Source organism: Bidens hawaiensis, unplaced genomic scaffold (assembly GCF_021521415.1).
Source record: "Bidens hawaiensis isolate Kalapana, Puna unplaced genomic scaffold, B.hawaiensis_p1.1 tig00011824_1, whole genome shotgun sequence".
In the NCBI taxonomy this organism is placed as follows: domain Eukaryota; kingdom Viridiplantae; phylum Streptophyta; class Magnoliopsida; order Asterales; family Asteraceae; genus Bidens; species Bidens hawaiensis.
The window spans coordinates 331,786-347,925 of NW_027491941.1; the positions used below are offsets into that span (position 1 = coordinate 331,786).

The 16,140-nt window shown below is 41.6% G+C and overlaps 1 long non-coding RNA gene across 1 annotated transcript in view; it reads right to left on the reverse strand.

Annotated features, from left to right (window-relative positions):
• Positions 1 to 2,341: 2,341 nt before the first annotated feature.
• LOC143539195 (uncharacterized) overlaps positions 2,342 to 16,140 on the reverse strand; it is a 137,354-nt gene continuing 123,555 nt past the window's right edge. The window contains exon 2 of the long non-coding RNA XR_013136392.1: positions 2,342 to 2,770. This is a non-coding gene — a long non-coding RNA (uncharacterized LOC143539195). The remainder of the gene's footprint in view (positions 2,771 to 16,140) is intronic.

Below are 16,140 nucleotides of genomic sequence, written 5' to 3' on the forward strand. Positions count from 1 at the left end.
CAGAACGGGTTGAAAGAGGTCGAGGTATTCAGGTGAACAGGCAGAACGGGCAGAGGAGGTTTGGTAAATCCCGGGGGGCGAAGGAGGAATTTTGTAGCACCGGTTCAGGGTGTTAACAGTCGGTTCAGACCGACTATTTCAGATTGAGCATCCCCGATTGTTCCACAGGTACGAGTGCCGGGATAGCAGACTTTTAAGTCCCGACCATCTTACATTAATATCATACCACATTTTCACGGGATGGATTTTGAGGACCCGTATTCTCATTTGTCCGATTTTTCGGCTATTTGCGGGTCGATTGGTGATGGTACGTTTGACCAGAATGAGGTTCGGTTGCGGTTATTCCAGTTTTCCTTAAAAGATAAAGCAAAACACTGGTTTAACTCGCTACTGATGCACAGTATTGGGAACTGGGCCAAGATGCAGCAGGTGTTCTTAAACGAGTACTATTCGCAGTTGAAGACGAGCGAGGCCCGAATGGAAATTCGCCACTTTTCACAGTTATCGGTCAAATTATTTCACGAGGCATTCACCAGGTTTAAGGAGATGATCAGAAAATGCGCACACCACCAGATTGAATTGTGGGAATTGGTGAAATGTTTTGTAGACAGGTTGACATACGAGGACGGATAGCATTTGAAAGCCTCGTGTAACGGTCAACTGTTGAACCAACCAGAGGAAGATGATTGGGATTTTCTGGAATTTATGTGTGAAGACTCTAAGGCAGAGGTAACGACAGAAAGATGAAGACACCAGACTTTTTCCAGATTAGTAAAGTCAGTCACGAGTGAATCTGAGAGAATTGTTGAATTGGAACGTGAGCTGGCCGGGTACAGAAAGTGTAAGAAGAAAGAAGTCGGGAAAGTTTGAGTGAAGTTCCCGGTTTGTGAGGATTGTGTGAACTCGGGCATAAGTCAGAAAATTACTCCGAGTGTTATGATGACGAGGAGGATGACCCGAGGAGGTTAATTATGCTTACGGGGATTCCAAAGGCCAAGGGTTTAACTCAAACACTTATCACTCGGGCCTGAGGAATCACCCGAACTTTCGACATGGGAACGCAATCACTCAGTTAAACCCGAATTTTCAGGGATCAAGCCAAAACAGACAGCAGGGAAATAACCGACAAGACGGTTATCAGCAGCAGGGTTCGTATAATCAGAATCGGGGGTATAACAGAGATGGTAACCGGGGTGGAAATTCATTGGGTAGTCAGGACCAGCAGAGGGGGTCCTCGGGAAATGCTGATGAGTTGGTGCACTCAAATTTTGATGCATTGATGAAGATTATGACAGATCATCAGGCTGAAACGAAGAAGCAGTTCGAGTTACGAGATAAATCAGCAGAGGCAATGTCAAAACAGATTGGTCAGCTCGCAGCGGATATGGCAAAATTGCAGAAGAACGCGGGCCAACTCCCGAGTGATACTACAGTCAACCCGAACCACTATTGCTCTAGCTCCAAAAGGGAAACAATGTGCACATCAATGCGGTAAGTCTTTTGCCTAATTTTGAAATTTCTAGTGTTGAAGTTAATTCACCACTACAGTTTGTTGAAGGGGTGGTGGAAGATGTTAGTGATGAGAGTTATTGTGTTGGTCAAAATGAAACCATTTTCCAAAATAACTCAAATTTAAAAGCAAATGAAATATATTTTTGTGAAAATTGTTCCTGTGATAAATGTTTAAATGGTAAATTGACCAACATAAGGGATGAAAGGGTGGAGCATAATACCACCCTGAGTAAACTCCAAGACTTAGGAGTGCCGTTTTTATTAATTCAAATTGGGGAATTTAAAACTGATCGGGCACTTCTAGATCTTGGAGCATGTGCTAGTATCATGTCTGGTAGTTTATATGATCAGTATGAATTTGGCCCGTTAGAAAGGGTAAACACCACTGTGGTGTTGGCATACCAAACTCATACACTTCCTTGAGGCATGGTGACTAATGTAATGGTTAAGGTGGAAGAATATTTCTACCCAGTTGACTTTCTTGTACTTGACTATGCTAAACATGTCAATAATACACAACCACAAGTCATATTGGGTAGGCTATTCCTTGCCACATCACATGCGGTAATTGATTGTGCTAAGGGGGTTTTGGGAATCAAGTGTGGAGACCGTAATAAAAGGTTATCATTGTTTGAAAATGCTACTAACCCTCTTGTTGACAAGTGTGTATCCTTGGACAAGGATCACACAAAAGAGGAATGTTTTGTGATTGACAGGAAATATAAAAAGGGATTTGAGAAACAACATAGTGAGAAGGTAGAAGAGAAAGGTAGCCGACCAAGGAAGAATAAAGTGAGACATCCACCCAACCAAAATGATCGAGAGTGGAGATTGAGGATGTTCGGGCCAGATCCTGGCCTATCGGAAGGCTGGCAACAAATGATTGAAGAAAAGCGTGCTTATAATGAGAAGGTTGCACTGGAGCGGGCCAGACGCCCACCTTGAATGCCATAAAAGTTTCAAAAGGGTGGTAATTGTACATTTTGTATATTTTTAGTTTGCATTTTGTTTTAGTTTTTATACTACTAATTCTATTTTTAGCGTACCATCATAGAAAAAGCTAAGTGTGGGGATACCTCATGAGAAAAGTTTGGATTTTGATGTGTTCGATAAAGTTTTTGTCAAAAAACGAGGTTTTCGTTTAGCTACCAAGAGTGCTTTCATGTTCTTTTTGCTGTGGTTAATCCAGGTACATGTATATTTTGTTGTATTTTGAACTTTGTGGGTGTTGTTCACTATAAACCCTCACGAGACCTCACTCGTCCATCCGGGCTACCGGGTGTAAGGCCCCATTACCGGTGCCTCACATTGGACGTTGGATTTACTCATAAATGCAATTCATTATATCGAGAACCCTCGTGTATTTTGAACGCAATTCATATTGACCGAAAACCCATATTGACCGAGAACCCTCGTGTTTGACCGAGAACTCAGGTCTGATCATATTTTTTTTCTATCTTTTACTCCTTTCTTGGCTCAGGTAACGACTATCGATCCATATCACAATTTTTAACCACCTTTTTCCACTCTCTTTAACCGCTTTACACCCCATGATATTACACCATCAAGATCTAACCCATTTTAGGCATAAAGCTTAAACCTTTATCAACCGCAAACCCGTTTTAGCTAGGTCCCTAACTAACAAGTTGATTAAGTCCGTTTTTAACATCAAGTTTGCTACTTTATGGTTCGTTTATACCCGATCTACTCTAGGTTTATGTTTCATGGCTAACCGTACATAAAAGCATAAACTTTAAGATCAAGAGCGCACCTTTAAACGTTTTTTAGGTCATGGTTCAGCCAGGGCCGTCTCGTGGGTAAGCTAAATGAGGCAATGGATTTAGGCCTCCAGATTTATAGGGCCTCCATCTTAAATATGATTTATGTATTATGAGATTTTGAAACTATAGTTCTTTTAGAATTAGTAACTCAACGATTAGCCACAAGCTAAGAATGATTGTTTCATATCCATTATCACGGTATATCATCCATATTCTAATATTTCTGTATACTCTCTAGCGCTATACGTATAAAGAAAATAAAATAAAAAAGCCTCAACATTTTAGTTAGTTTTAGGCCTCCGAGGACGTTGAGCCGGCCCTGGGTTCATCTAGGTTATGAACAATAGTCTTGAATCTTGTTTAAATATCCAAGATGTATCAATATGTAGCTTGATTTGGGTCTTGGATTCTTTCCCTAGCTTGCGGCCCGTAAGGGTGTGCTTAAGGGTGTGTGTTTTGAGTGTGTAGAGAATAAGATGGATAAGATAGATGGAAATGGAAAGGATTAGGGTTTAAGGGGTATTTATACTCCCTTAAGCCTATGGAATTAAAGCTCATCTTTCCTTTTTGGTCAATAATTATTTCAATCTAATTAGCCTACTTTCTTTTCCATATTTACTATTTTATTATTTCTTTATTGACTCAAGTAAACTCGTCTATCATCGGAAATAATATACTAGATATTATTATTGAAGTTTTGGGATGTTACAAGTCTTCCCCCTTTAAAGAGGTTTCATCCCCGAAACCTAACTATCATCTAAACAAAGCAGGGTAAAACTTGCGCATCTCTTCTTCGACTTCCGATGTAGCATCTGATCCCTTGTGGTGCTTCCATATCACCTTTACTAAGGTTATAACCTTATGACGAAGTTGCTTTTCCTTGCGGTCAACTATCTCGATCGGTTGCTCAATATAGTGTAACTGTTCATCAACCTCGATGTCCATCAATGGCACATGAGACGTGTAATCAGCTATACATTTTCTCAGATGAGAAACATGGAAGGTTGAATGGATTCCTTCTAGCTCATTGGGTAATTCCAGCTTATAAGCTACTTGTCTTAAACGGTCCAATGTATCTCGGACTCAACTTTCCACTCTTTCTGAAACAGATAATTCCTTTCCAAGGCGAGACCTTGAGCATCACATTGTCACCAAAGTTAAACTCGATTGGTCGTCGCCGCTTATCAGCATACGACTTCTGTCTGTCTTGAGCAGCTTTATTCTTGCCTTAATTTGATCGAACTTCCAAGAAGTTTCTTGCACAACTTCTAAACTTCCCATCTCTTTCTGACCAATCTCTCCCTAACATACCGGAGTTCTACATCGTCTACCATAAAGCATCTCAAATGACGGCATACCAATACTTGAATGATAGCTACTGTTATAGGAGAACTCTGCTAGGTACAGGTGATAATCCCAACTTCCTCCAAAGTCTAGAACACAAGCACGCAACATATCCTCAAGGGTTTGGATTGTCCTTTCAGACTGTCCATCTGTTTGAGGATAATACGCCGTACTGATGTTCAATCTCGTTCCCATAGCTTCGTGGAACTTCTTCCACAATCTCGAAGTAAACCGTGTATCTCTATAAGACACGATCGATAACGGTACACCATGCTTAGATACAACCTATTTGATGAAAAAACTTGCTAACGTTTCTGACGAGATAGCCTCTCGTATGGGCAGAAAGTGAGCACTCTTGGTCAAACGGTCCACAATCACCCAGATGGTATCAAATGCTTAGCTGTACGAGATAGCTTAGTTATGAAATCAATGGAGATGTGTTCCCATTTCCATTCAGGTATCTCAAGCGGTTGCATTTTCCCATAAGGCTTCTGTTGTTCGGCTTTGACTTGTAAACAAGTTAAGCACTTACTAACAAATCTACCACATCGTTTTTCATTCCTGGCCACCAATAATCTCTTTTCAAATCTTGGTACATCTTCGTAGCTCCAGGATGAATTGAGTATATTGACTTATGAGCTTCATTTAAGATTCGACCTCTAAGATCTCCATGACGTGGAATCCACATACGGTTAAACCTAGTCTTAACACCATGCATGTTTTCCATCAACCCATCTTGCTGGCCGTAAATTCTTTCTTTATTTACTAACTTCTCGTCTACTAACACCTCTGACTGCACTTTGATGATTTCTTCAAAAAGACTTGAATTCATAATCAGCTGGTTGGACTTCACTGTTGCAATGACTTCTTCTTTCTTACGACTTAGCGCGTCAGCGACTACATTAGCTTTACCAGGATAGTACTTGATATCGCAGTCGTAACCTTTATCGACTCCATCCATCTTCTTTGTCTCATATTCAGTTCCTTCTGCTCTAAGAAGTACTTCAAACTCTAATGATCGGTGTAAATAGTACACTTAGTATCGTATAGGTAGTGCCTCCAGATCTTAAGAGCATGCACTACAGCTGCTAGCTCTAAATCATGCGTCGGATAAGTACGCTCGTGGACTTTCAACTGTCTAGACGCGTAAGCTATTACTCTTCCTCGTTGCATCACGTAACCTAACCCACGATGAGAAGCATCAGTACAAACAACCAAATCCTCGTCACCATCAGGTAAATCAAGGATTGGAGCTTGCGTGAGTCTCTTCTTTAACTCCTCAAAAGCCTCTTCTTGAAACTTACCCCAACTGAATACCACCGACTTTCGGGTCACACTGGTCAACGGTGCGGCTATCTTGGAGAAACCTTCGATGAATCTCCTATAGTAGCCAGCTAACCCTAAGAAGCTTCGTATATCAGTCGGATTCTGTGGAGTCTTCCAATTTGCTATCGCCTCAATCTTAGCTGGGTCCATGGTAATCCCTTCAGGATTAATCACGTGACCTAGAAATTGCACTTATCGTAACCAGAACACGCATTTCGAAAACTTAGCATACAACTTTTCTCCCTTCAGTGTCTCCAATACCTCTTTCAAATGCTCAGCATGATCAGCCTTGCTCTTTTAATAGATCAATATGTCGTCGATGAAAACGATAACTGACTTATCCAACATCGGCCGACACACCCTATTCATCATGTCCATAAATGCTGTAGGAGCATTCGTTAGACCGAATGAAATTACGAGGAACTCGTACTGTCCGTACCGCTTCCAAAACGATGTTTTAGGGATGTCTGCCTCTTTCACCATAAGCTTATGATAGCCTGATCTGAGATATATTCGTGAGAACCAACTTGAATCTTGCAGTTGGTCAAACAGATCATCAGTTCTTGGCAAAGGATATATATTCTTTACGGTAATCTTGTTCAACTCGCGGTCGTCTATGCACATTCTCATACCTCCATCATTCTTCTTCACGAATAACACGGGTGCGCCCCACGGGGAAACACTTGGTCTAATAAAACCCTTGTCGAGGAGTTCCTGCAGTTGGGATATCAGTTCTTTCATCTCGGACGACGCTAGATGGTAAGACGCTTTCGCGACGGGTTGGGCTCATGGTACTAGGTCTATCTAAAATTCTATCGCTCGCTCCGGTGGCAACCCTAAAAGATCCTCAGGGAATACTTCTGGGTAGTCGCGCATGATAGGAACATCTTTCAATTCTTTCGTCTAGGCCGTAGCGTTGAAAACATATGCCAGGTAGGTTCTGCACCCTTGCTTTAACAATACCTCGACTTTTATCATCGAAATGACATTAAGACCCGAACTTTCCTTGTTTCGGTCAAAATTAACGAAGTAATATTTGATCAAATTAGTACGTGAGGTAGAGTGCTTGAACAAAAAAAAAGTGAACACAATGATTTGATTTCGAGGGAAAAAGCCCTTGATCGTGTGGATCTTCGGCACAAAAAAACCCCAGACGGTGAAAACTATCACCGTCTCTTTTATTAATAATAAAAAGGTGATTACAACTGGTGGAGCTGATAAATGATCGTATGCTAAGTGTTACAATGAGTGTAGATAGCTAAGCGAGTGAAGTGTGTGTTCTAATGATCATATCAGCTCGGTTATATAAACAAAAAGTTACAACAGAAATTCCGAGAAATCCGGGATAAACCCTAGACTAAGTCCTCCACTATTCGTTGCTGCCCACGTTCAAGTTGACGAAGCCCTAATAATAGCCGTTGTAAACCCACGTTCTTATTAGCATATTAAACACATGGTCTTATCTGCAAAACAAATAAAATTAATAAAGGACAATTGAATTAGTCAAATATAATACTCAGAATACTTGCACCGGCAGGATATGTTGAAATTCTTAAATCGTGATCAATCCTGAGGATAGAAAATCTGCTCCCAACAATTGCCCCCAATTTTTACAGTTAGCGCGTGACAGGCTGTAAAAATTTTAAATTTCAAAAATAAAAATATCTTCTACGATTTGAAAGGGCGGCACGCGAATTGAGGAAACTTAAAACCGTCATTTCGAGGTTATAATTAATCCACACCCCAATTTCCAAATCATAACACTCTCTCCTTCGCTTGATATTCAAGTCAGTTTCTCTCTTCCTCATCTTCTTAATTTTCTGAAGCTTTTTTAATTCGAATGATAATGAGAAAAAGAACTCCTCGATCACTAAATCCTTACTCTTTCGCAACCACTGAGGATTTCGTCGATCAAGGTCACATCCCCGCCACTGATGAGGATCAGTGTCTATTCAAGGACCTCGATATTCGATTTCTCAAAGAATCCGGCTTGTTACCCACCAGGGCCGTCATCAGACCATACAACCCTAAAGCTAAAGCTGACTTTTCATTCGAAACCTGGGTCTGTTCTTCTATTACCCTTTTTTGATCGGTCTTTCATACCCATTTTCGCCGCTTATCTAGGAGTTTTTTAATATCACTGGCCTCTCCTATTCCCAAGTTATGCCAATGGTGTGGAGAGTCTTGTCCACAACAGATCGCTTGAATAGCACCTACGAACTGTCCATAGGCGTTCCCAAAATAACCGCAACCTATAACCTTCATACACACGGGTCTCACCGTTACTGCCTCCAATCTAAAACCAGCTGTCTTTATGTGGTCCGCAAAGTGTCTGCTAATGAACACGATTGGAAGAAGAAATTCTTCTTTGTACGCCGTGATTCGATTCCCGACGAAGTGAACTTGCCTGTTCAATGGGTTCATAAGGGTAGGAAATCCTTAGGATAGAATTTCTTTTTACAATAGTTGTGTTAATTTATCTTTTCTTTTGCAGTTGTTTTTGAGGATTTGGTAAGGTATAGGAAAGACACGAATCGAAGGCTTAAGGCTTTGTTCAAAATTCCGGCACAAGAAAGGAAATTTCGGTTCGAAGGAGAAATAGGCGAAACCAGCACGACTGCCGCGAGATCTTCTGAAGATATGTCTTCTTCTAAGTATTTTGGGTATTTCAAAGAATCCTTAGGATTTCTCTTTCTCGAGAATAACTTGATAAATTATTGCACAGAAATGCTGAAACCAAAATCTTCCTTCAGCTTGATCGACCTGGACGACTTCATTGAGGACATGACTGTGGTGAAACAGGAGCATTCCAAGACTCTCTCCCCAAAGCCGAGGATTCCAACTACTCGCCAAAAGAGTGCTTCCCAGAAGAAAAGGAAGGCCACCACCTCAGCTGAGACTGATCCCTTTGCCGACATGAGCAATGCTGAAGCTGGTGAGAAGTTACAAGCTCTTGCCAGTCTTCTCGGAACAATAAGTATCCTTATTTAATCCTGAAAATAATAATCTAAAGAAAACTTATGTTAACCAGGGGATAACAGAGAACCGAAAGTTACCACCAAAGACTCCAAGATGCTGAATTGGCTCTGAAAGAGGCTAAGGGCAAGATTGCCGATCTTCAACATGCAGCAGACGTAAATAACAGGCTTCACAAAAAGAAGGAGAAAGAGATTGTGGATCTCAAAGCTTCATTCGAGTTGGAGAAAGCCGAGTTTATTGAAGAGGCCAACAAGTCTGCGGCTACAAGTATCCTGGAGTCAATGCTCAAGATGTCAGAGGAGGTGCAAGAGAAGGGCTATGTGATGGATTTCTGGAATTCTGCAGCTTGGAGAAAGAAGCTGAAGATGCTGAGGGGTGAGAAGGTTGAAGAAGCTGAGGTTGCAGGTACTTCGGAGGTGATGAAGGAGACAGGTGCTAGTGAGGCGGTGAAGGAGACGAGGGCTAGTGAGGTGACGGAAGCAGAGAAGAAGGAGGGTGATCAGGGTGATGGTGACAAAGTTTGAGCCTGGTTTTCAGGTTGTTTGATGTGTTTTCGGTGGTTGTTTGTTTGAACAATTTCTATTTTGGTTATGTATGAACAATATAATATGCCTAGGATAATGGTTTGGGTGGAGGGATCCTGGTTCCGGACGAAGCCCAAGATAACTTTTATTTCATGTTTTTGAACAATTTGATGGTTCAGGTGGATGGGCTCTGTTTTGAGTGAAACCTGAATCATTCTTTCCTGCACTATAATATTAGTATAACAGCTTTTTATGACTTATGTTGGTATTTTATGCTTGTTTATGTTATGAAATCTTTAGAAAAAACTGAGTTTATTAAGAATGAAATTCTTTAATAACAGTTTAAGCTAAATTCAATAAACCAATACCAAGTCATAAAATTCGTCTTATACAATAAGACAAGGAATATAAAATATAGAATATTCACAAATAGGAAATCATACCAGAATCGTATAGCTACTAACTCTGATAATGTATAGACCATTTTATCCTTGTAATAAGATTACTTTTCAGAATATTCCTCCAATTCTAGGGATATACCGATAGACCTGCATTATCCTGAAAATAAATTCAGAAATTCTGGCGACTAGGCCCAAATAAACTGGCGGCGAGGCCTAAATATATTGGCGATAAAGCCCTTAGAAGAGGTGAAAACCTCTTAAACCTTAAGGATAAACTGGCAACAAGGCCCTTATGAGAGGTGAAAACCTCTTAAACCTTAAGAATAAACTGGCGACAAGGCCCTTATGAGAGGTTAAAACCTCTTAAACTTTAAGAATAAACTGGCGACAAGGCCCTTATGAGAGGTGAAAACCTCTTAAACCTGAGGAAAGGTACGTCTACCATTAACTTTAGATTCAAACCAATAGCCGAGAATAGCAAGGTAACAAGTCACTATATTTCATGTGCTGGCTCCGCCTCTCGAACTACGGCTGAATAAACATGCGCTACAGGTGATCTTAAGAAGAGGTGAAGACCCCTTAAACCTTAGAAGGCATCGAATAATACCTCAGCTGACGGCAAGGCCCGAAGAAACTGGCGACAAGGCACTTAAAAGAGATGAAGATCCCTTAAACCATAGGAATAAACTGGCGACAAGGCCCTTATCAACTTTATTCCATGTGGGAATACCACATGTCTTCAGGCTAAAAAACAGTCAAATCTAGGTGAGGTCCCTCCGATGCTTAAGTCAGTATCATGATAAAAGAATAATAATATTGAAAATGAATAAAAATATAAATTCAAATACATACCTCAGTTGTTTAATATTACTATTAAATTTCTCAGGATAGAAATTATCCTCGGGATAGAAGTCTTACATAAAATATTTTTTTGAGGTGGATAGCGTTCCAAGCCCTTGGTAACAAGTCACCATCCAAAGTAGACAATCTGTATGCCCCCTTTCCTGCTTCTGACTCAATCAAGTAAGGACCTTCCCACTTAGGTGCAAGCTTTCCATCCGCAGGATTTGTAGTATTCTGAAAATCTTTTCGGAGAACTAAATCCCCTTCTTGAAATCTACGAACCCTAATATTTTTGTTGTAGGACTTTGCTATCTTCTGCTGATAAGTGTAGGTTCCCTGGATGGATCTGCACGGGATATCTCAATCTACACAGGTGCGGAATCCCTGCGTAGGTCGTTACGAGCGTAGAACACGAATCAAACAAACACACGATACGAATAAACACACGTTATATTATAACCGAAACACGTGATATAACCACTGAATACAGACTCAATACTCTCTGGTTCTCACGTCTCTCGACTCACACACGCTGTATACGATTGCTTTCCAACCACTAAACACACCGTAACCTGGTGTATAAATACACGACAACTTCGCCTGATATGTTCAGGCGAAGTTGTTGCTAACTTCGCTTGACTAACAAGTTCGCCTGATAAGCGAACTTGTCAGTAACTTCGCTTAAACATAAACAAAACACAATTAACATTACAGACTGGATTACAGACACTAGACTATGAACTACTGACATTATGCACCAACAGACTCCCCCTTGGCAGTAGCTTCATATCTTTATCTTTAAGCACTTGTCTTGTAATCTTCATGCATGCACTCCCTCTCTTACACAGACCGTGACTACTCGCTGATATTTCCTTGCTTCGTCTTTCCAAGCAGGAATATAGAATATCTTCTTCTCGTTTAACACCTGCAGATCAGCTTTCGATAAGTTAACAAGATGCATCGGATCATACACTCTTAGCACTTCTTGTTCGTCTTCGTCTTCCATCACGGCTTCAGCAGTCTGGCAATCCACATACCACCATTTCAGATCTTTCAGCACATCTTGAGGCATAGTCTTCATTGGAACCTCTTTCAAACACCTAATCGGCTTGTATTTCATCACCATCCAAGGTTTGCCATCTGCTCTCATTCCTCTTTCAGTATCTTCAACTAATTTCCCTTTCTGTGGTTTTAACAACTCAAACTTTTTCTCTTTAATACTTTCTTTCCATACTATCTTCCCAATAACTCTGGCCATATTATCATCACTTCTATTAATCAACCCCAGTCTGGCCAAATCCTTTACCTCACACTCAGGTAAGGTATTTAGAGATCTCAACGTCCTCTTAAAGTATTGGATCCCATCATATCTTTTCAACACAAACACTTTTAGCTGTTCATCATATAACCAACAGATAATGCCTTTCTTTGACTCAGCGTACCCTTTAATATTATAACTTTTCTTGAACATTGTAGGTACCACTGGCTTCTTCGTTTTGATAGACCAATGAGCATAGCCTTCCTTCCATCTAGGCTGCTCCTCCCATTCTGTATCATCAACTACTGTATCTTCACATACATTCGACTTCTCAACGGTTGGAAGCTCGTGTTCAACATTCTCCTCTACAATTTCACCTTCTTCAACATCATCTTCTATCACTATCTGTGCACCAATCTTCTCAATTTCTTCTAATGCCAGCACATCATCATCATCTAACATATCATCATCCAACTCCTTCAAGGCATCGATCACATCATCTCCCATCTCCTCGTCATCTACCATCACCACTTCATCACCACCAGAACCGCCAGCTGCACCTGCAGACTCCCCCTGAGCTGTGGTTGTCCCAAGAGCTTGAGTAGTTCTTGGCAACTCACCACCTGCACATTGGGATCATCGTCTCTGTCATTCTTCTTCTTTGTCCTGAGCTCGTCGCCTTTACAGCTCGTCTCCCCCTGAGATGCCAAGAACTCCTTCATAGCATCTATAATTTTTCCATGTTCAACCAGGAGGGACGACTGTAGTTGATTTTCTGCTACTAGGCGCTGAATAGCCTGGGTCTGGATAAGATTCACCCTTGACTGCTCTGCCACGACCCGTTCCAGTGCTGCTATTCTTTCCTAGTCTGATAGGGTTGCATCGAAATCGAACCTCATGTGAGATATGTCTTGAGTGTACTGAGGAGGGATTTCGAATGAAACCGGGACATCAGAAGTAGCTGTGGACGTAACCGTAGGTGGTATCGTGACCGACAACCCTGCACTGTGAACCACTGTCGACTCAATAACCTGTGCAACAACCTCCGACGGAGTAAGCGTTGGAGGCGGCAACGATACAATATCTGGAGTCGTCAGCTGGAGTGTGATGGATGGGAGGCCAACAGATGATAATGTAGCCACCACGGGAACGTCCGTGGCGCTTGGCCTTGTGACCTGTAATGGTGTAGGGACAATTGACATACCTGACAGTGCGGGCGGAGCGAAACGTACCACCCTAGAGCTCTCACCGGCTCCCCTACCTGCACCTGTCCTGTCCCTTCTTGAACGTCTGATCAACTTATGAATGTCTTCTTCTTCTGACTCACTGTCGTCATCTGTCCTTTTTCTCTTCCCATACGTCCTCTCTTGAGTCACCATCATACGTCTTGCCTCATCCATTACATCATCAGAATCTGAGTCAGCCACCGTTGTAGCTGCCCTAGTAACATGCACAGTCGAGGCACGTTCAACAGGGACCTGAACGTTCTCCTCTGGATCCACCCGATCCATATCAAAGAAGCCTTGACCACCAAATTCTGCATCAAGGTCCACTTCCTCCTCCGGTGACACAACAGGAGCAGCAGGTATAGCTTGAGGTGCTCCTGCCTGTTGTGGTGCCGGGTCCCTAAACTCATCCCCACGAGCAGGCACATACTCCGGGTTGATTAAGTACCCAAAGAGTGGAGTATGCCTAGGACGCAGTTCAGGCTTGCTTCTAGCACTCGAAGTTCTACATTGAGCAAAGATACGCTTGTTAACACTCTCCACGTATCTGATAGGGCGACGTTGAGGCAACGTGGGAGCAACATGATTCAAGATCATTTGGAGAAATCTTGGATACATGATGAATCTCTCACGCCCCATTGCCCTTCGCTGTCGATCAATCTCATAGAAGACCATCTGACTCAAGCTGTAACGCTTGTTATAAGTCAGAGCAGTTATCGCCGACTGCAAGGTCGCGCCCATCCCGTCAGTGCCCGCCTTCCTCCCTGACATGCAGACAATCATTACGTGCATGAGGAAGCGCCACTGATCGAGCAAGAAACCTTTCCTTCTTTGTGTATCCCCCAAGGGACCAGAATATCCCATGCGTAGAAATGCTCCATCACGGAACGGAGCAACAAACTCTGTCGGGTCGTCCCTCGTCTCGTTTCCTAATTGCAAAGCCACCCGGATTTGTTCAGACGAGAACTGAACATCCTGACCATTTACCGTTGCACGCATCACCGGGTGGTCGACGCGGCAGTCATATTCCACCGTCTGCCAGAAATCCTCAATGTTGGGCAAGGAAATCGGCAGAGTGGTCGTAATGGCGTGGAATATCCTCGAGCGTAAAAGGAAGGTGATGATTTCGCGGAAATCATCAACTCCGCTCGCTTCCGGGTCTAAGGTGATATACATGTTGTGACCCGGGAAGAACTGTCTTTGTTGATCACCTCCGTCATCGCCACCAGCTCCTCCAGCACCAGCAACAGCAGCCATATCTGCAACAAACGAACCAAGTTAGATAAACATTAGAGCATAACACAAGTTCGCTTGTTACCATGAGCGAAGTTGTGATAAAATCTGTATAGGCGAAGTTAAAGGTGGGGCGAAGTTGGGAACAACTTCGCTTCATCTTTAAGTTCGTCTAATAACTAATAAGTAAAAAGGTCCAGGCGAAGTTAATGATAACTTCGCCTCACCACAACATCGCCTCAGGCGACGTTAAACCTCAGGCGAAGTTACGGATAACTTCGCCCAAACTGTAAGTTCGCCTGAATCTGAATCGGCGACAGTAAGGCGATTCGAACGACGTGCAGTTGGTGATTTCGGAGATCAAGGACTCCGAAATACATGATTTTATGAAGTTTTATACGTTCAAGTGGTTTACTATCACGTAAAAACAAGTTTGAAAATCGGGTTTTAGGTTTCAAATAATCGAGGTCACGAAACGGGTCGAATCGACCTGTGATTAACATAAACGACCATGATTATACGAATATAGAACCCTACACACCTTTAATCTGATTTGAATCGATGGAAAAAATAACAACAGAAGATCGATATGAACAGATCGATAACTTCGCTGAAATATCAGAGGATAAGTTCGCTGGTTTTGAAAATTATAAACTGTTGACCTTAAAATTTCCTTTATATAGGAGCGGAGTTATACAGGCGAAGTTGTGGATAACTTCGCCTAGGGCGAAGTTATTCACAAGTTCGCCGATATATCAAATTTTACAAAATCAACCCCTAAAATTTGAACAATTTGCAATTAAGTTTTAAAACTTCCTTAAAGAGTTACATGACACGATCAAGTCCAAGTAACCAGTTATAAAATCATAAACTACCTAAGTACGAAAAACTTTTAAAAATTAAAGTACAAGGGATCAAATTTCAGTCTCGACAGGGACTACTACGTTTTAGAAAAGATCCGAACAGGAATCATACTAACTACGTGACTGTCACATAGATCCGTGTTTAGCTGTATTATGACATAAAGAAACAGGTTGTAGGCAGGTAAATAACTTAAGATGGTTTTCATCGTTTCTGTGATACGAGTTAAGTTCAATTAAGCTTAAAAATTAAGTGGGCAACAACTCAGAGATTATGATGCCTCCTATCTATTCTCAAAGCGTATTTGGCTTTCCCCAAGTCACCCCGAATTGACTTCGACCCATAGTGTCTGATTAAGTTTGTAAGTACTCTTCATCTGCTTCCCGTTCTCTTTCTTACTCCATGATTGAGAAGTCTTGACATTGTCAGCTCTAGAATGTTTCAATAACTCATAAGGTTTTTTTTTTTTTTTTTTTTTTTCGAATAAACATTTACATAGACTTCAGAGTAGTAAACAACTGCAAGTCCCGAATCTGGATCACTGCAGTTTCTTCACACACTATCTTTACGGGAATCAGAACACTTACGGGCTCGTGTATGACTGGGTAATCGCTTTTCTGCCTATCATTCGGAAAGATATATATGAAGACATGCAAAACTCTTAAGGAGTTTCCACGTAAAATCGAGTAGATTTAGTTTGTATCACATCTACTTTTACGCACCATAAAAAGCTACCATGACATACAATGACTGTTTTAAAGCCTTTTAAGCCTAATAACTTCACTAGTTAAGCACACAGAATCAGTAAATCTATCATTTTCCAAGGTTGGATCAATTTTCTGTTAAAACATA